General features: G+C 34.4%; 1 protein-coding gene and 1 long non-coding RNA gene across 3 annotated transcripts in view; both read right to left on the reverse strand.

Annotated features, from left to right (window-relative positions):
• tei (irregular chiasm C-roughest protein teiresias) overlaps positions 1 to 22,962 on the reverse strand; it is a 762,167-nt gene that overhangs the window by 684,358 nt on the left and 54,847 nt on the right. The window lies entirely within an intron of this gene.
• On the reverse strand, positions 455 to 5,717 carry LOC141481033 (uncharacterized). Its single transcript, XR_012464709.1, has 3 exons — positions 4,108 to 5,717; positions 3,861 to 4,009; positions 455 to 2,406 (listed from the first exon to the last, which is right to left on the reverse strand). It is a non-coding gene; the product is annotated as an uncharacterized lncRNA (long non-coding RNA).

Genomic DNA, 22,962 nt, shown 5'->3' on the forward strand with positions numbered 1-22,962 from the left:
CAGTAATCCAAGAGAAGGGAGCATACAAAAGAGCGTTCCTGATATGTTTCCGTTCATTTTGAACTCTACCGTTTTCTGTAACTGAACAGTGAGCAACATTGAAATATTATGTATATTCTCAACTGAACAACTGTAATTCGTTTTCACAACTTCTTCAAAAATTTCATACAGTTCAGGTGAATATTATGAAAATACAAGTAAAGAATACTATTCTACAACTGCTTCAATACCTATGAAAGGAAAATTGGACAGAAATATACAGGTTGTATAAAAATACATTCATTCCATAGTAAAGCTTTACAGATTTTTCATCAGTGGCGTCCGCAATGTCGAAAATTACTTTTTGACAACATCTAGTCAGACTAATTCTGAAACAGCTCAATACCAACAAGGCTTCTGGTCCTGATAAAGTGCCCGTCATTAAAAAGTGCGCAAATGAACTCGCACCAGTATTGTCAAATATAGAAAATAATCATGAAATGATTCAGATTCATTTGAGTAAATATATGAATTGAAAGATATTCCAACCTCACTTCAATATTTTAACACAAGAACACTCAGTATTCAGAATTCCATCTTTTGATATTTCAAGTACATAGACATCGAAATTGATCCGATCACAGGATATGGAATATAAAACAATCTCCAAATATGCAAACTTGGCACAGATTGCATGCTGTGCATTTTACCTCAGTACAGTGACCGGATCAAAGTCGCAATGTCAGCGTATAATTCTTTATAAATATTGAGGGAGGTCAAGATCATGAAGAGTTAACTGTTAACAGTCAACAGACAGTATTCATTTACGTATCGATTGGGTCATCAGAAATGCAGCACATCTCCTTTTCTTCAATCCTGCTGGGTGGCAGTGTAATGTAAGTTTTTTTGATTATTTTAATGTATTTTTTTATTAACATTGAGTGTGAGTTTATTTAAAGTATTTTTCCGTTTCTTTCACAATAAATATTTTATTAAGTTTTAAATGAGTTCTTTCATTATTTGGGATGAATAAATGAGCGGGTGAAACAGCAAATAAAAATCCTCTCGTAAATAGCCAAGCGAGAACTGAGTTGCGACACGTGGTGGAGGCGCCTCTCTCGTTCTCGGGGGCTTCATTCTTCATAATGGGCCTGTGAAACTAATTTTCTGATACAAAAAGTTGAATTGTTCAAGTTTTGAAAATATGTTGTGATAATTAGCTGAAAAGTGTATTTTTCTTTTGTTTTCCAATAATGAGAGAATTTAATAGCTGTTTCATCCAGTAAAATTACAGTTTTTCCTTCTTTTTAATATACTTCAAATAAATGTTTTTTTTGATAGTTTGATAATTAGTTTTGAATATGTTATAAGTTGGTTCTTGTGCTTCAATTTTTTTAATCCAAATATAACCTATCATTTCAGTCAACTTTCCATGTTTCCCTTCTCCTCAAATTATGAGTAATACACTTTCTAATAACTGTCCATCAGCTTAGAAAGAAAAGTATTACTGAAGTTGAGCAATCATAAAGAATATCTGTTCATTCAGCTTCTTAAGATTGCCAATGGAATAATTTGAAAAAATTTTCATTTATCGTCTGTAAATTTCGAAAGTATGAACGGTACATTTTCCAATATCTGTTTTATCAGCTTGGAATTGTACAGTTGAATTGGCTAAACGTATGGAATACCTGTTCATCCAGCTCCATACGATTACCCATCACATGATTTCGAAATTTTGCATTCATATCTGACTTTTTGGAATATAAGTGATACACAAACCAATATCAGTTACATCAGCTTGGGAATGTGTATCATAGTATCAATTAGTTGGATTCATAAGATTTTCCTTGTTCCCAATCATCCTTTAATAATTTATTGGTAATGGCTCGAAAAAAATTTTAGTAGTCATCAACGTCAGCTCATTAAGTAATTAATATATTTAATATAATCAATAAGAATATTGACACAAGAAAAAGGTCCATTTTTGAGTTTTATCAACTTTTTGAAAACTGTTGAGATAAGGAACGCCATCATGATCGCCAACATGAAAAAATCCTTATTTTTGAAATACAGTATAAATATGAACCCGTGTCGATTGGTTTATAATGTTGTTTTCGATACAGCGCAACGTAAAATATTCAAAAAATCCCTCAGATTTACTATTTTCAGTAAATTCTGGAAATAGTTTCATTTTAATATAACCGCCAAATATTTAAACTTTTTCCTTTGAGTTTGAAACTCAATAATTCATTTGCTATAAATAGTGATTGCGAGACTGATATCAAAACGTAATAAAAGATGATGGTCTTCAAAATTTTATTAAAACATGTTTTACATGGCAGTGTTACACTTCAAGCATACTTACCTCTCTTTCACAAAAAGTTTTTTCCTCAAATACTATTTTTTGCATAATCTTAAGCACCTCCCCTATAACAAAATTAAATTTGTTAAATTATGCTCGGTAGAGCATGTCCAGAGTACATATAATATTAAACAAAAATTAATTTATCTAGTTAGGTATACGGAAAAATTCCAGAAATGTGAATTGTTTCATGAATGAGTATTCTGTCTCGAATTAAAATATTCAATTTTAAACATATAAGAATCCAGAATAGTTAGGATATAAACATTAGAGAATAGTAATCAAATAAAAATGCAGATACAAAATATTTTTTCAGTTGCAATTAGTTTTTTCAAATACAATTTTACATACAATTAATTAAGGAAAAATAAGGAGTAATTAAATAAGAAAAGAAACATAATTGATAACAAATGCATTATTGACACACCCCTGGCCAGAAGAAGTACAAAAAATTCAATGTCACCACATAGTTTTATTTTTATTTCATTTTGTATGGAAAGTAATAGGAAATAGCATCTCAGACTGATGATCTACAAACAGTGAAGTTTGTAATATTATGAGAAATAAAAGAAGCGTATAGATATATTGAAAAGGTGAGAATTGATGATTTATTGAAGAAGAATCATTTATATAGGTAGACTATACACACGAGATGAAAAGGCAGACTGTGGAGGACGCTCCCAAAACTGCATGCAATTTTTCATTTTTAAAGGTGTGTAAAATGTGATAGGTGTTCATGAAAAATAATGATGATTATAATATGAATTTTGTATGAGGCATGAAATGAAATGCGCATACATGAGGTCTTCGGAGGAAAGACAGGTAAGATGTTGTAGAAAGTACGACACAGAAAGTTGTCTTAAGAAAAGACAAATATGATGTTTCAAGATGTAGAAAGTTACTACGTCATGGTAATTATGAAAAAAGGTGAAAGTGTATAAAGAGAATAATAATAATATATGCAAAATCTGAGAGATGCAATTTACATGTGGTTTCTAATATATATTTATCAGACATAAATCAATATTCGTCCTTGGTACTAGCCAGGAAAGTAGTTGTTTTCGATAAATATTTTCAATAGCTGTTTATTTTCATTGAAAAGAAAATAAATTGCTATTGCTATTTTCAATTTCCTATTATTCAGTGAAATGTATATCACATGAGGTGACAATTGAATAGACAGGTGACAAATACTGTGAGGAATCAGTGAAAAATTGTACAAAAAGAAATTAATGTTGAAATGGGTGTGTCATAAAGAACCAATGAATTTTGAAAGTATGCTCAAGCATGAATCAAAAAGTATGCTTCAAAGTTGAAAAAGAAAGTTTGTAAGGTATCTGCAAGTTATTGTCAAATTAACTTAAATGTATATTATATGTACTCTAACGAATTAGATTAAACTGTCAAATGATTGTTAACTATAGAATGCAGTGATTTCTGTTGATTTTTTTTTTATTATCGAATTTAATAGTAACATAACCTAGCTATAAGAATAAAAGTATATCATGAAAGAACTTACTGCCGAATTTCTCTTTTGTTTCATGCAATGGAGGCAACACCACACCCCAAGGCACTTCGAGGCAGTCACTACTCCACTACTCCATCACCACTGTTACGGTTTTCCACTCCAGGACATTCAGCAGATCGTACCATAGACAGCACGATGACCTAGGGAAACATTAAGTTGAATCATCATGGCTCAAATGAATGGACTATAGGAATATCGCAGTCACTAGTGCCATATTCAACCAGAAACAAATACTTACGTTGTTGCGTTACCAGTTGTTCTGAGTAGCTGATAAACAGTTCCTGTGTAGGCAGACATCATCCACAGACATAATATGTGAATAAAATTGTAATACTCAAAACAATTCAGAATCACCATCATGCCGTTGAGTACCAGGATAATCCAAATCCCAAGCAGCCTACAGAAAATATTTCGCAAGTAATTTATGAAAACAACGCTAGTTTCATAAATGCTGACACAACAGAACCACAAACGATGATGTTTGAAGTTTCCCAAAAGCTCTCGAAGGGGTAATTTCTATATTCCTGGGCAGCTAATAACTTGATCACACTATTACACGATGAACACACAGATATAAATATATTTCAAAGTGTGAAATCAAAATCACTTCAGTGAACGAAAAATGCCGCTAAATATTCACATATTCATCAAATTGTATGTATGTCATATGTCATGTCAAATCGTAAATCTTCTTCTCTATACACAATTGAGAGAATAGGCATGGAACAGAATGACAGATACATTTCACAGAAACCAGAAAAACATGTTCTGGTAATACGAGAAAACGCAAAGCACAACGTAATACGTAATTATAGTCCAGTCCAATTCAGTCCACTGTTACGTTGCCAATGTTTCCATCCAGTTGAGTTGTGGTAGCCGAGCAGCCGTCAACCAAAACAAAGTCAGAACCAAGACACGGAACGCTGTGCGGACAGATTGGTGGAGTGACACGAAGACAGACAAAGTTCAGTGCCGGACTATGACAATATAAGTGTGGGAACTCATAGTTGCAGAATCAATTGGACAATATAGTTTTTTCTAACTTTTATAGGACATGTAGTTTGTAATTGATGTTTATGATCATATTTTAAACCCATTGTTTTTTTTATTATTCAAAATATTTTTATTGAATTGTGAGTTTTCATTTGAATTTCAATTTGTTTTTTTTTGTTTTTCATTACCACCCAGAAAGCTGGGGGCCAGCTTTAACGTGGAGGGGAGATGTGTCAAATATAGAAAATAATCATGAAATGATTCAGATTCATTTGAGTAAATATATGAATTGAAAGATATTCCAACCTCACTTCAATATTTTAACACAAGAACACTCAGTATTCAGAATTCCATCTTTTGATATTTCAAGTTCATAGACATCGAAATTGATCCGATCACAGGATATGGAATATAAAACAATCTCCAAATATGCAAACTTGGCACAGATTGCATGCTGTGCATTTTACCTCAGTACAGTGACCGGATCAAAGTCGCAATGTCAGCGTATAATTCTTTATAAATATTGAGGGAGGTCAAGATCATGAAGAGTTAACTGTTAACAGTCAACAGACAGTATTCATTTACGTATCGATTGGGTCATCAGAAATGCAGCACATCTCCTTTTCTTCAATCCTGCTGGGTGGCAGTGTAATGTAAGTTTTTTTGATTATTTTAATGTATTTTTTTATTAACATTGAGTGTGAGTTTATTTAAAGTATTTTTCCGTTTCTTTCACAATAAATATTTTATTAAGTTTTAAATGAGTTCTTTCATTATTTGGGATGAATAAATGAGCGGGTGAAACAGCAAATAAAAATCCTCTCGTAAATAGCCAAGCGAGAACTGAGTTGCGACAGTATTTTGCAGACTTTTCAACCTGTCTTACCAGGAAGGGGTTTTTCCTTCTTGTTGGAAGATTGCTTGCGTTCAACCTATTCCAAAAAAGGGCAAGAAAAATCATCCAAATAACTATAGACCAGTCCATTTGCTATCAGAAATATCGAAAATCATGAAGAAAGCCATAAACCACCATTTTCCTAAATATTTGGAAGGCTTCAACATCTTGAGCGATCACCAATATGACTTTGGCAAACAAAGATCAACAGGCGACCTTCTATCATATGTCACCCATATTTGGAATAACGAATTGGGAAACATGGAGAGTCAAGAGCTGTTGCGCTTGATATTTCTGAGGTATTTGACCGTGTGTGGCATGAGGGTTTGCTGGCCAAACGTCGATGCTATCACTTGTCGAATCATTTTTGTGTATGGCTCTCCAGCATCCAGGAAGAACGTTCTCTGCAAGTGGCCGTCGACGGATATCTCTCGATTACATTCACCATCAACGCTGGTGTTTCCCAGGGATCTATATTTTTTCCGACCCTCTTTCTATTGTATATCAACGACTTATTGGAAAAACCAAGAATCCAATATATTGCTTTGCTGACGACAGCACATTTGTTTCGTCATTCCATTTGGATCCCAGGACATCGGCGGCAGATGCACATCTTCACCGACAGCAGGAGGTTGCATATTTTAATGAGGATTCGGAAGTAATTTCGAATTGGGGTGAAAATAATCAGGTTAAATTCAATGCCACAAAAACCCAGGCATTGGTTTTCTCCAAAAAGATAAATGTCTTCGAATCGGATATAATAATGTCAGGTCAGACAATTCCACTTTCTGCTTCGATGAGTTTGTTAGGGGTTAAAATGGACACCAGTATGTCTTGGCACAATTATGTCGCTGGATTTGCAAAGGCTCCTTCTTTAAAGTTTGGAACACTACTCCGAACCAGAAAACTGTACACAACTCAGCAACTTTCGATGCTTTATAAAGCTCAGGTCACACCTTCATTGGAGTATGGTTATCATGTATGGAAATCCGCCCTTAAGCATACCCTGAAGCTGCTGGATTCCATTTAGAGAAGAGCTATCCGCCTGACTGGGAAAGCGAACATCATTTGCAACCTTGATAGTCTGAAACAGGGGTCTCCAAACTTTGAAGCCTTCAGGCCATAATTATTTTTTCAGTTTGTTCCAAGGGCCAATTTCTGCCCTTAACTATATTTCTAGACTAGGATAGTTGCAAAGTGCGTGACCTAAGCAAACTTACGCTTTTTTTGCATTTCAATTATTATTGTGTATTGTGAAACTTAACGACATCTAGTAGTGAGTAGGGGTACTATGTACTGTCTTTTTCAGCTACCCGCTAGGTGGCATTAGGCGTAATTAAATATTTGGAATTACCGCGTTGGTTCGAGAAAGTTCTGGTTCTAGCTAGTGTATTCCGATCACCTCGAGATGACAGTAATAATTGCATATAAAAAGGCTAGCGGCGCAACTCCGAGTTAGTCTGCGTAGGAAAGGCGAAGGAAGCGAAACTGTCTATTGTGAAATAAAGTAACACCTGTCAATAAAAGTATTTTAATTTAATTTGGTAGTATGGAAAAGAAGCGAAAAATCGACAGTGAATGCAGAACGTTCCAAGAAAAATGGAACTTTCAGTATTTTGTGATCAAGTCCAGTAATAAGGCGCTATGTTCAATTCGTAATGAGACCATAGCTGTTCTCAAAGACTATATATATCATTAAACGACACTATGAATCGAAACATTTTCAAAGTTACTCCAAGTATACAGGAAGTTTGCGGAAGGAAAAATTTTAAGCTTTGAAACGCGGACTCAAATCGCAGCAATCTTTGTTTTCCAAAGCGAATACTGAACAAGAGTCTGCAACTCACGCCAGCTTTCGTGTGGCTCTTGAAATTGGAAAACGTGGCAAACCATTCACCGATGGAGAAATGATAAAAGAATGCTTGATTGCAGTAGTTGAAGAAATATGCCCCGAAAAGGTAAATTTATTCAAAAGTGTCAGTTTGTCAGCAAACACCGTGGCTCGGAGGGTGCAAGACATCGCAGAAAATATATCATCCCAACTGTCTGACAAAAATGGACGTCATGAGTGGTTTTCTCTAGCATTGGATGAGTCAACGGATGTGTCAGTTACTGCTCAGGTGTTGATTTTTATTCGCGGAGTAGATAAAAGCTATGAAGTGTATGAAGAACTTCTTGATGTTGATATTATTCACGGCACGCAAACTGGGGCAGATATTTTTAAGGGAGTTGAAGATGCCATTAATAAAAAAAACCTTCGATGGAAAAATTTGAAATCTACTATAACTGATGGAGGCAAAAATATGTATGGTAAAAATAAAGGAGTGGTGGCACTTCTGTCAAAGGCTGTAGAAAATGATGGTGGTTCAAAACCATTAGTCTCACATTGTATCATTCATCAACAGTCCTTGTGCGGAAAATGCTTGGATATGTCTGAAGTTCTAAAACCAGTCATATCAGTTGTTAACTTCATCAGATCCACTGAGTTTATTCAACAGATTGGAGAAAATAATTTATCATATCATACTGCCGCACGCTGGCTTAGTTGCGGAAAAGTCCTTAAGCATTTTTTTGAACTTCGAGCAGAGATCGAAATTTTTTTAAATGAGAAGCAGCGCCCTTTTGCCGATTTAGAAAATAGTCAATGGATGTGAAAGTTAGCCTTCTATGTCGATTTGACAAATCATATGAACGAACTGAATTTGAGATTGCAAGGAGAAAATCAGCTTCTCCCTGATTTATACACCAATATCAAATCCTTCAGGCAGAAAATAATACTATTTCAATCGCAATTACGTAAAAAATGTTTCACACATTTTGAAACATGTGAAATATTCAGCCACACTACAGAGACTGAATTTCCCGTCAATTTTGCAATCGAAACTTTGAGTGCTTTGAAGATAAATTTTGATACTCGTTTTTCAGATTTTGATGTCATTGCGAATGAAATTAAGCTTTTTCAAAATCCTTTTGATTATGACATTGACGCCCTGGCTCCGGAAGTCCAAATGGAAATTATTGATTCACGGTGCAGTGATATGCTTAAGAACAAATATCAAAATTCATCTTTGTTGGAATCTTATAAGAGTCTCCGATGGAACAATTTGATAATTTGCATAAATTTGCTCGTGGCGTTGCTCGTTCTGTTTTTGGTGCTACTTTCTTGTGTGAGAAAACGTTTTCCAAGATGAAGTACACAAAGAATGTTTACAGATCTCAATTAACCGATGAGCATCTTAAATCTCGTTTGATAATTGGTACAAGTAAAATTGATCCACAACTACGAAGTATTGTCGGTGGAAAATCACAATTACATAAATCTCATTAGTGTTTTTGTTTTACTGTTTCAATTATTTGTTAGTTATTAATATGCTTAAACTTAGATACTTGAGTTAAGTTTTTTTTGTCATCATTTCTGTCGTTAAGTTTTACCTTGCAAGTAAATAAAACCGAGTAATTATCATTCTGTGTTTTCTTCTTCAACTTATCACAGCAATAGTAACAACAATTGGGTAATCATTGGCTGTCGCGGGCCAGATTGATGACAGTAAATCATTGGCTGTCACAGGCCGGATTTGGCCCGCGGGCCGTAGTTTGGAGACCCCTGGTCTGGAACATCGAGAAAAGGTTTGACATTTGTCTCTCTTCTATAGATACTTTCACAGGAAGTGTTCAAATCACTTGGCACATTTGATTCCACCAAGAGCGGTACATATCAGAAATACGCGACGGACTTTGACTGCTAATCGTTTTCAAGTACACCTCGAACTTTACTATTCAAGAACTCCTTCATTTGGAGAACTGCTTTTACGTGGAATAAATGTTTTTCCAAATGGGTTTGATCTCCAGCGATTTATATCCAATGTGAATCACTACTTTCGCACAGGCATCGCTCTTAAAGCGCCCTACGGATTTTCCTGTAGGGCTCGTGTTTTCTCGTTGAAAAAAAAGCCCTGCCATATTTTTTATCAAAATCATCGTCACGGTTTCTTTTCCAAATAAATATTGCTTTTGTTATTGCCCTCTATCTTTTCATAGAAATGGACAATTTTTTTATCTTACATAAAAAATATTTTTTTTAATAAAAAGTATCATATGTTACTTCTAATACCTCCAAGAACATGTCAACAAAATTTCATGATGATCGATTGAGTAGTTTTCGCGTGAAACCGTAACAACAAACTTACATTCGCATTTATAATATTAAGTAGGGAAGTAGGGATAAGGATTTTGTGGGTAAGACATCTAGAGTGCTAATTTTGTTGTTGTTGCCAACATAAACAATTTTGACACTTCTCTAGGTAGATACGTGATATTTGTCACGTCATAAAAACTTGATTATTAAAAGACACAAATTCCGGGAACTACTCAAGAATCCTTTTTTCAAAATGATACCACACTTTCCATCAAAACGGAAAAATTCGATTGTGAACAATCATAACATATTGGTTGAAACCAATAATAATCTTTAAACCACTTCGTCAACGAAATCGCAATACCACACCCTCAATACAACTAACCTGGAAAGGCATATCCCTCTGAAATTTTCTCGTTAAAATGGAAGATAATAACAAAGTACCCGCTTGATGTGGTAGGCTTCAGAATTGATACTGATTGATGATTTCACTTGATGTTTCCAAGCCTCACAAATGTCTCGCATATGCCTCATTTAACACCAAATAAAATTAAGGGGTGCATTTCACCCCTATGTTAAGCAATCTGGGTTCTCTTCAACCTGAGGCGACAGGGTAGAAATTCAATCGATAATGAGAGATTGTGAATTCTGAATGACGTTGTTACTGAAGGGTATAGATGAATTCGAATACAAGGTGAAAGAGCATAAGAGAAGTTGGATATCACGAGGTACAAACATTCAGCCGTTACTCTTGTAATGCTTTACATCGATTTCTTCATACATTACGAGTAGACAAAAGAATTGTTTTGTTGCCCAAAAGTACCGAAATGATATACAGAATTGACATATGACACACTGGTAAAACAAAAACTCATCAATTTAATTGACCAATGCGATTGCTCTATAAATGCTTGTATATTCCAGCCTCCTTTCCAAATTACAGACCAAGTGTCTTGATTAGAAACATCAATGTTCACCATTGAGGATTTCTATGTAAGTGAACAGAAAAAAGTGTTTTTATTAAACAGTTTCATCATTAAACGGTTTTATTCAGCTTGTCCTGTTTGGGTCAAATGAAGTAGTTGAAGTTCATCCCGTTTCCTGTTGACAGATTTGTCTGATATTTGTTACACACATTCAGTTTTGATGACAATAAAATTTAATAAATAATATTGTGAATCCAATATAACCTGAGCTGCAAATTGGCGGATTAGGGGAGAGTGTATATGAAAGAGCTACGCTTTGAAAGAGCCGATGTGATTTTCTACCACTTACCAAAATCTTACCATAATTTAAATTTAATGTTTATATGACAACACTGAATAGTTGTCATCCACAAACATTTGACAGTTCTGCAAAAACAAATGGCCTTAGTGGACCACATCAAAGATTTCAGGACCAAAAAGTATGTTTCTTTGCGTTTATTTAATTTGTTTTACAAGGAAAAGTGCAGCATGAGTTGATAAAATTTATATATTGTATTGTTGCGCATATATTTAGCATTATATCACGATAATATTGATATCATAATATTTACGCGAAATAGCTGTATATTGAGGTTACAACTCAAATGACAAAATGTTTTGGAAGATACCCTTGTGGAGGGTTTGAAAGAGCCGACTCTTTCATGGCACGAAAACTGGCTCTTTCACTACAAACTACCAAAATTGCGCAGTTTGTTAGAGATGCATATTTAGCATCTTTCAGCTTACAAAATGTTACTCAAGGATTCATCAAAACTGGCATATAATTATTAAAATCTAACATATTTTCTGACGATGCGTTCCTTGCATCATATGTGACCGACAGATCTAATCCAGCTTTAGAAAAAAATTAAACGAGGAAAAAGAGAAGAAAAATAAACCTAGAAAAGTTGGTGTTAAGAAAATGTCAACAAAACGAAATATAAAAAACTAAGTTCCAAGGCACATAATTATTCCAGTGATTCCAGCGCCAACATATCTTTGCACGATGATTCCTCTACAACAAGCTCAGATGGTGAAATCTATTGGAGTTGAAAAACAAGAAGATAACTTCACAGCAAGATAAAATTATTGAACTGTGTGTAATGGAGATTACACACAGCAGCTAAGAGCAAAGTAGAATGGTACCAGTGTAAGATTTGTGATGATTGGGCACATGAGTCTTGTAGCATTGAAGGTGTTACACATTTCTTTTGCCAAAAATGTTTCTAGTTAATCATTTCATAAGGAGACTGGTTTTAAAATAAATTGTTGTTTCAAGTTGCCATATTACTAATTTCTGTAATTGTGTCTCATTTTATTTTGATTGGATAACCGTGACTATTAAATTAATCATTTACAGAAAGCAATGTTATTAAATAACCATCACCTGACGTTAATTTTTTTTAATGTTTTTCAAAACTGGCTCTTTCATACACTCTCCCCTGCATATTTTTTCACAACTACCTCAATATGGCTATCAAATGACAGGGCTTGACGAGTAGAATAGTAGTACACTTCGAAAAATACGCAAATTCAAGATGACGGCGAGATGACAAAATGGTGGATTACATATTATTTCACAACTAATTATGTTGCAGTCCAATATTGACGTATCAAAATAATTGGTGCTTTTTGTTTTGTTTATTTCAGGCATGTTCTGGAAAAACAATTTGTCACTTTGATGAAAAAATTATCCGTGATATCCTTATGATACTTTTCAGGATTTCCTCTGGCCGGAGTGAAATTTCAGATCTGACGTTACACCAGTTTTAATTATAATGAGTTGTTTTAACTGTTGAAAAAATATTTCAAAATCCATTTTTTTAATTCTATTTCTGTGAGAAGTTCCGAAAGAAATATTTGATTTTTCAATTTTTTAAAACAGTTTCAGATTTCGCCAAGAATAAATAAAATCTCTTTCCATATCTGTGAGTTTGTTGATAGTTGGTATAATTTAAAGGAGGTGTAAATGATATGTTATTTCTTTGTTGTAGGCGCAGATACAAAATGGCGGATTACATATTTTTTTACAACTACCTCAATATGGGTATCAAATGACAAGGTTTGACTAGTAGAATGGTAGTACACTTTGGAAAACACGCAAATTCAACATGGCTGCACCTACAAAATGGCGGATTACATATTATTTCACAACTACCTCAATATGTTGCGGTCCAATATTGACGTATCGAAAGCATTGGTGAACGGCGCTATCGACTACATCGCAGAAATTGTTTGACCTCAGTTTCGTCTTAAGGTGCATATTCACCAAAAAAGCGAGCACGAGCGAGCATGGGCGAGCATTCGTGTATGTTTGCTCGTGTTCGCTCATGTTCGCTCGTGTTTGCTCGACATATTGATGTCTCGTCCACACCAGAGCGAATATCTTTAAGGTCGTAGTTGTAGTTGATCCATCCATTTTGTGCGAGCACCTTTAGATATACCGCCTTCTTCTCGATCTTTTTTGAACGCGAACAAGCATACGTTCGCTCGCTCGCTAGCCCGTACTCACCAGACGATTATTTATGTTTGCTCTTGTTCGCTCGTGCTCGCTTTTTTGGTGAATACGCACCTTTACTCAAATTTACGAAACAGATGAACCGTCAGTTCAAATAGACTTTGGAAGAGACGGCGTACATGTTATCCACCCTAAAGGCATACAGTTTTCAGCAAGTTCAATTATGGAATGGCTAAAAAAAGGTTGTTATCCTCCATTTTGTCATGGGCTTCCATTGTCCACAAATGCAAGGCAGCACCATAGACCACGCAGTTATGTGCTTAGGCTCGACATTGTTTAAAGAAGGACTAGCATACAATGCCCTAAGCGAGTTGGGAAATGAACCTTGTAATACTGAGGCAAAATAAGCTGAACAGAATGAAAAAAATTGGGTAACAAAATTAGAAATTAAAAACTTGAAAAACAAAGTTTAACGTTTATTGGTTTTATTAAAAAAAAGATAATATTGATGTAGATGATGTTCTAAAAGCTAGAAACTAAATCTGAATATCCTAGATAGCATTCATCCCACCACTCTCCTCAGCAATCTGCGGTATTGATAAAAAAAAATCGTTGGGTCTAGCGTAACCTGAGTAAATATGTACCTAAGTGAATACTACGCCAAACGATTTTATTACATTTTAATCTGATCCATACGGTAGATTGCTGGAGAGAGTGGTATGATGACTGTGGCCTAGGATCTTCCGAATTATTTTTTTAGCTTTCAGTACATTATACAAATAATTTTTTTCCAATTAAACATTTTTTTACTGATTTTATTTGTATCATTCTATGTTCATATAAAAGTAGTTGTTTGGAAAATATTTTTTCATTCGTGTAATTTACAATTGTATGTGTTGTATTGTTGTATTGTATTTCGAAAGGGCGTTTTCTTCCAGTTTGTGTCTGAAAGTTACTTTTTTTGCACACACCTTTGCATAGAATTTGTTTTGAAACTAATTGTTCACTTCTTTTCTTTGGAAGATTCCCACATTTTTTGAATGAATATGAAGTTGTAGAAAGCCAAAATCTTCCTTTCCCAAATACATAATATCTTCTATAAATATACCCCTTCTAATTCAAACAAGAATCCTATGACTGGAATCTGTTCAAAAAAAATCTGGTTTTCCGGTAATCAGCTGTCGTCCCCATACGAACGACAACTCTCAGAAGTTGAGAAACTTGTGCGAGCCAAGGACTAACGAGGTCTTACCTTTAAACGTGTCATTCCTAACACGGTTGCAAGAATCATCCCAGCTTCAGCCAGATAAATTATCTCGAGAAAAATATCTGGTCGAGGCAGGAATCGAACCCACGGTCTTCCGATCGTGAGTCGGGCGCACTACCACCGCGGCCAATTCCACATTAATCAAATTAAATCAAATAAACGAATGAATGGTCTTTACGTACTGTCATCAATGTCATGAGTAAATTCAACCAATTCTTGACATAATGTCATACTTTTATGAGTGGATTGAATGCTTTATCTTATAATTTATCCAGATTGGTGCTGAAGAGGCAATAAGGCAAGTGTCTTCCGAAACGTCGGATGTCCGCCATTAAGGATAACGATGTTCCATTAAGTGAAATTTCACCTCTTTCATATTTCATCTTGTATAGCAATTCTGTGAATAATATCTTATTCAATTTCATATCGAATGTGTTTTTGTGTATCATACGATGTAAATACTAAAAGTAGTTGTTTACAAATCATTTTTCTTTCGGATAATTCAATATTCACATGAAAGAAAGTAGTTGTTTCAGAAGTAGAAGGCCAGAACCTTTTCTTCTCAAAAATTAATCTCTTATAAAAATATACTCATTTCAATTCAAACAAGGTTTATATGACTGGGGTTGAATCAAATAAGCGAATAAATGTCATTACGTCATCGATGACTTTAGTAAATTTCAATTATTCGTAACATAAAGTCGTAATTTTATGAATGAAATGCTTCATCTTGTAATGTTAACCAGATTAGTGCTGAAAAGACAATAAGGCCGAGACATATCTGAAAAGAGTTTATTTTAAAATGAATTACTACCTTCCTTTCTTTAGAAGATTCCCACATTTTTTGTGTAGAGATGGAAAAGTTGAAAACCAAAACCTTTCTTTCCCAATAATTATTGGAATTACTTCTATTCCAAACTTCACATCAAAGCCATTCGTCTATATTCGTACCGCTAATTACAGATAACACATGAACACCGAGTAAATTTATCCCTGGAGCGATAAAACGAATGTTTCATTCCTCTCCTGGGCCTTGTGGACACAACAGAAATTAAAAGGTTTTTTTTGTGTTATTTGTGACTGTAATCACATTAAACACACTCCGACGTGATTAATGTTTGCTCTCCATTTTGGTTCAATATAAATTCAAATAATATCTACTAATATTGACGTACAAATTATTTCCCGAGGGCTTGGTTTTGAATCAATACGAAATTTGATAATCATCAATATTGAGTTATTCTCGACGGTTTTCATTAACATGTTCAACATGAAAATAGACAGAATTTTGATAAAGTACTGGAAACAGAAGGAATAATTGATATGAATTATAATTTTTTGTAAAATACAACAACCACACGATTGAAATGTGAAACCTCTCAGCATTTATAAGACGAATTATTTTCCTTATTTCCGAAGGTATGAAAATCAAACGGAAATGATAGATTTTGCTTACTCCACTGAATATTCTGGCGATAACTTAAATTTATTGGAGTCTCTGGAGACACCCTTCATTTCATTTCATGGAAGAGAGGACATTGGCAGATCAAGATCTTCAGATGATGTGATGGTGCAGATTTTTTCGGGTTTTCCTGCAGCTAAAAGAGTAAAAGCGCTACTGGAATCAGTCAAGTCGCCCCGGAGCGCCAATTAATTTTTGTTGTTGTTTCATAATTTCATGATATTTACCTACCTTTTCAATTAATAACAAAATAATACAAATATAATTTTTCGATGCCCTTTCATGTTTCATGAAAAACCTACAGCCATTTCGACTTATGTGGTCAGAAGACATTACTGTAAACCTGTCAATTTGGGACACTGCTGGTCGAGAAAAATTCCATGCCTTAGCACCAATCTATTACAGGTCATCAAATGGAGCTGTCTTAGTTTATTATATAACAGATGAGGATTCTTTTCAGAAAGAAGATTATTTTCAAGGTATCTTGAAAAGGATAGACATGTAAATTTGGAAGAAGCTGAATCTTATGCCGAAAAAGTCAAGGCAATCCATTATCAAAGTTGAATCAGGGCGTTGATGACATGTTCTTGGCTCTAACACAGAAAATGTTAGATGAAGCAAAGGAAAAAGCTGCTCAACAGAGCCATCTGAGCTGCTGCTCAACCGAATAAGGAAGTCAACTACTGAAAATATAAATGTATTTTACTCGAAGCTCCATTTGTGATTTAATATTACTTTTGTCCTTTCATTTATGTATAGATGGTTATTAATACAAAGTGTGTGCAAGATATCATCGAAAATTTATATTCGTTTGAAAGGGTTAACTTCTTACGTACTTGACAGGTTTTTAAATTGTTTAATGCATCGGATTTGCTGAATCCTTTATAGTAGGCTGTTATATAGTATAAGACACCAAATGTATGATGTATGATAAAAAAGATATTGTGGACATAGTTGAAAATAAATGTCAACATAATGTCAACATATAAAAGGTAAAAGCATAGATGAATATTAAAACCACGAGGAAAATTTGAATAGAATAGTTTGAGAAGATACAGAGAAGAATCAAATATATTGCTTTGCTGTCGACAGCAAACTTGTCTCATCAATACATTTGGATTCCAGGACATCAGCTGCGAATGCACATCTTCATCGGCAACAGGAAATTGCATATCTTAATGAGGATCTAGAGGTGATTTCGATTCGATGCAGGTTCAATTCAATACCACAAAAACCCAGGCATTGGTTTTTCCGAAAAGATAAATACTTCATCGTATTTGGGGAGGAGCTTTTTATGATTGTTGAACATAGTCTGACAAGGTTATATACAATGACTGTATAACACTGTCAAACCTCATCGACGTTACCGTGGATATACGACGGAAAAAAACAAATATTTGTAGAAATATTGTTTTGAGTGGATTTGTATTCAGTATATTATCAAATTACCACCATTTTGTAGTAGTTGTATATTGACTAAGATTCAAAATTACTCGCCTGGGTATGCCTCAAGACCCCTCTTTTCATTAAATTGTTTTCCAAGATGGTGCCATCTTCTCTGACTCTGTCACTCAAAGGAAAGTTTTCAAAATCAATATTCGATCAGTTGCTTTTTTTCAAATACTAGAGTGTATACTGACTAATAATTTAGCAGTTATCGAGTAGTAACAAAACCCAGTCAAAAATTACAAGTTCCTTTGAGTCAAATCATTTTTGTGAAAAGCATTCAACCAAACTTCGAAATGTGTTCACTGTATCATATCAACAATTTTGCTTTTCCACCCTTTCATCAATTTTTCAGACGTCACACTGAATAATGCAAACATCCTCGTGTGGGTAATACACTCGCATCAAATCAGCATCACTATATAGGTACGTTTTTACCAGAGTGGTGCTTTGCATCCCCTAAAAGGTCACACATAACTCGTCTGAGAATCAATCGTGAAATTGATTTTCTAGTAAAACTACTGAATGTAATCAAGAGGGGATGTAGTAGTAGTTCGAAAAAAAAGTAAATGACGAAATGTTTCTGAAATGAGTTTCCAAACAATTCGAATCAGAACAAAATGGGTGCAAAGTTGCTGGAAATCACACTGAACAGGATTGTTATGAAATATCACTGTCGTTTGTGTTAAAGGTGAGATATAGATTTAAAATGGGACAATTCTCATTCGCTTTATATTGTTTATATTGAATTATAGTAAATTGAATAAAGAGATTTTACATCAATAAAACGCTTCTTTCCTTCGGCGATAAAACTGATAACCATGAAATTAACATCTAGGTGTATTTATTCTTGAATCATACGTGACTCTCGGTGCCTGGTTATGCAGCATTTCCACAATTTTAGTCATTGTCACTGTCTTAATAGAATTGAACCAATGGAATCAAATATTCGAATAAAATTATGAAACTTAGCATGAATTCTACTACAAAATGTCAGAGGTTCACTTTCATAAAATGATGTTGACAGTAACTAGAGCTCCATTCTACTAAGACTCGAATAAATATGTAAATCACATAACACTAACCAAAACAATGTACAGATATAAGATACCGATATGAGAAACGAACTTACACACCTCACTGATTGACATATCCTTAATAAGACATCAATCCTTCAATTCAAACTCCTCTTTGAATTCATATATGTCACCCATATTAGGAATAACGCAATTGACCAATATGGAGAGTCAAGGGCTGTTGCGCTTGATATTCCTAAGGCTATTGACCGTATGTGGGATGAGGGTTTGCCGGCTAAACTTCGACGTTATGGTTTGTCGGATCATTTTTGAGTATGGCTCCAGCTTCCTGAAAGAACGTTTCTTGAAAATGGTCGTTGATAGATATCTCTCGAATGTATTTCTCATTTTATTGTATATCCACAACTTATTGGAAGAAACCAAGAAACGAATATATACCTAGGTTTGCTGACGACAGCACACTTGTCGCGTCATTCCATTTGGATTCCAGGAAATCGATGGCAGATGCACATCTTTACCGGCAGCAGGAGATTGCATATCTAGGATCTAGAGGTGATTTCGAATTGGGGTGAAAGTAAAGTTACCGGGTAGAATTAAATACCACGAAACCCCAGGCATCGATTTCTATCCAAAAAGATCGATGTCTTCGAATCGTCTATAATAATGCCAGGACAGACAATTCTACTTTCTGCTTCAATAAGTTTGTTGGGGGGTTAAAGTGGAATCCAATATGTTTTGGCACAATTACGTCGCTGGAATTGCAAAGGCTGCTTTTCGAAAGATTAAACATCAGCAACTTTTGATGCTTTATAAAGCTCAAATCAGATCTTCTTTGGAGGAATGTTCACATGTATGGACCTCCGCCCCTAAGCATAACCTGAAGCTGGTGGATTCCATCCAGAAAATAGCCATCCACCAAGAGCGGCATGCATCAGAAATACAAGACGGACTGTGGCTACTCATAGTTTTGAGGTTCAACTCAGTACACCTCGAACATCACTGTTTGAGAAATCTTTCATTTAAAGCACTGCGTTTATGTGGTATTAACTTCCAGAGAACATTTCCCTAAATGGATTTAATCTCCAACTTTTCAAATCTAACGTGAATCACTACTTTCGCACAGGCACTGCTCTTAGAGAGCCTTAAGGATTTTCCTGTGCTTGTGTTTTGTCCTTGAAAAAATGATATCCAGAAATTTCGAAATCAAAATCGAAACTTCTCCGTATGAAAAGACATGGAAACGATATTCTAAATTTCGTTGAAGTCGAAAAGAATACGCGACGTATAGCTGATATACCCAGCCGCTGAAATTCCTTGTTATTCAGGTAATGAAATTTATTCAATACGAGAATTGATATTTTGTTTTCAGCTGAGAATATTTCAGGAAATAAATTTCAAGAATACTACTTGACAAAATTTTCTCAGATAAATGTCCATGTTTTTTATTGGAAATTTCTTATTTTTGAGTAATACCGATCGAGCAATCAGCACATTAAACCGCTCGTCATACAGACTCGTGGATTCATCCTGCTGTTCGTTCTCATGATATTGCTGAATAACAAATTTTTCGTTGAAAATGGAAATGTACCGATGAATTTTTGGGTTTTATGATACTACTATTGATGAATTCATTTATATAACCATAGGGACGTAACACCTTGCAGATAGAAAAACAGACTAACAAACTCATTCAACGAGCATATGTCTCCCTCAAACTGATATATGGCAATAGGCACTGCCTATCAATTGAATTGAGAAAAATGTGTGGGAGCTTAGTACTAGCACAATTGAATTTTGCAGATACTATTTATGGGCCGAACCTGACAAGAAAGAAAGAAAGTTCAGAAAGTCCAGAATTCTTGTTTGAGACTTATATATATGGAATAAGAAGAAGAAACAGAATATCTCACAAGCTGAAGGAAGTTGGATGACTAAATATAGAGAATAGGAGAAACCTACATGCTGCCTGCCTCTATCATAAATTCTCGTATATAAAATCCCTTCGTACCTGCATAGTAAAGTGACGTTTCGAACCGATGTTCATAATAATAACATCAGGTTCAAAGGCTCTTTAACAACCCCCATTTTCACAACCCAGTTATTCAAACGATCCTTCAGTTACCATATAATTCGAACCACGTTCTTCCTAAACACAGACTAAGAAATACAAAAAGAGGTCCACGCTATATGGCCATCAAACTATATAATAATTTACCACTGACAATCGGAGAAGAAGGCAGACGGCATACTTTCGAAATTCTAGTTTTCGATTTGTTGTGTAACATGGAACCATATTAGATGCAAGAATGTTTATGGCAACTTCATGACGATTGCAGAAAACAGAAGAAGGATAGATATTAGTATTAGCTATCAAAATTTTTATAATCCTAACAAATATAGACATGATATATGCGAAAGTATATTTTCATTATATTTTGATATCTATATATTTTGGACTAATGCGTTTATATCTGTGACACTGTTTGTTTTTTTCTCTTTTTTTTCAATTTTGAGTTATACTAAAATGTACTCCCACGAATGTATAAACCTGTGATAATTTTTTGTTATCTTTTGTTGTATTTTAGTTATACATTTATACCTTACTGACTTAAGTTTTTATATGTTCAATTTGAAAACTTCAATAAAATCTATCTATCTATATATCTATCTATAGCTAACGTATTCAATGCTATTCCTGAACTTTTAAAAAACTTCCCCCCTCTCAGTTTAAAATAAAATGGAAATTAAAGCTCTTTCAGAATCAAACACATGATGAACTTTTCACCATTCCACTTTTCTATCTTCTTCTATTTTTTTCCTCTTTCAGCGATTCTTAACCAATAATAGTTTGCTTGGTTTTGTATCATCGCGTCACTGATCTTTATTCATGTATTCATATACTTTTGTTTTGTACTTTAATACCCATAAAGACACATTAGGTTAAGCGGAAGAACAGTTTAGGAGTTATTTGCATAACTGCAAAAATTGAACTTCGCCTTTTACTATATAATTTTATATATGTTATTAGAACTTAATATTGTGATTTTTTTGTGGCTGTATTAATAAATACGTTTATTATTGTTATTATTATTATAGTTCAATGAAAAGAGAAATGAAAATTCCTACGTTTTTTACCACTTTTAATGGTAACTAACTTTACTGCAGTTTTGTCCTATATGGATATTCTCAAACTAATACAATAAACTAACAATGATTCATTACATTCGCCAATATATACCATTCAGGTACTTGATTGAATACCTGAATTTACAGTTCACAATGCGGATGTGCCAATTTGAAAACCGGAGAGTAAATTAAATCGATTTGATCATTTAACAGGTTGCACGCGCAATGTTTATACTTGTGAATTTCCAAGGATTCTAAATAATTGAGTTTGCAACCCTTCCTTGCATAGTGCAGAATTTCCGTATTGTTTAGATTCGGAAACTTGTAGCTGTATGCCAAGGAATGGTTTGAAAACATTGAATCATTTTTTCCTAGTCTGAAGGACCTTTCATGTTTAGCATACCGTCCGCATTTGTCGCATTGTCCGCATTGTACCAATAAACACTATTACACTCCGGACACTTAAGCTTATAAACTCCAGATTTTTCCAACTTGTCGACCTCATTTTGGAAAAAGAACAGAAATAATCGCAGGTTTCTTCAGAAAACAATGTGGAAGTAGCATTCAGACCACATGCCAAGTTATCTCATTTCCTTTTCAATGCCAAAGATAAGGTCGACAAGATGGAAAAATCTGGAGTTTATAAGCTAAGTGTCCGGAGTGTAGGTAATAGTGTTTATGTGGGACAATGCGGACGAAATTTCCAAAAATGGTATCCTGAACATGAAAGGTCCTTCAGACTAGGAAAAAATGATTCAACGTTTTCCAACCATTCCTTGGCATGGAACCACAAGTTTCCGAATCTAAACGATACGGAAATTCTGCACTATGCAAGGAAGGGTTACAAACTCAATTATTTAGAATCCTTGGAAATTCACAAGCATAAACATTGCGGGTGCAACCTGTTAAATGATCAAATCGATTTAATTTACTCTCCGGTTTTCAAATTGCCACATCCGCATTGTGAACTGTAAATTCAGGTACTCAATCAAGTACCTGAATGGTATATGTATATTGGCGAATGTAATGAATCATTGTTAGTTTATTGTGTTAGTTTGAGAATGTCTATATAGGACGAAACTGCAGTAACGTTAGTTACAATTAAAAGTGGTAAAAAACAGGAATTTTCATTTCTCTTTTCATTATGATCTCCTACTACGTAGTAACGACTACATCCATCAATTTATTATAGTTTACTTTTGGTAATCAGAATTTTTGAATTCTAGTTTGCTTTTCTAAATGGAAAGTGATAAAACAGCCTCAGACTTGTCTTGAAAAGAATGTGAAGTTTCCAAAAAACAGAGTGGAG

This window comes from Leptinotarsa decemlineata, unplaced genomic scaffold (genome assembly GCF_025532065.1).
Source record: "Leptinotarsa decemlineata unplaced genomic scaffold, Ldec_3_MD MMD2_tig00000035_RagTag_RagTag, whole genome shotgun sequence".
Lineage (NCBI taxonomy): Eukaryota > Metazoa > Arthropoda > Insecta > Coleoptera > Chrysomelidae > Leptinotarsa > Leptinotarsa decemlineata.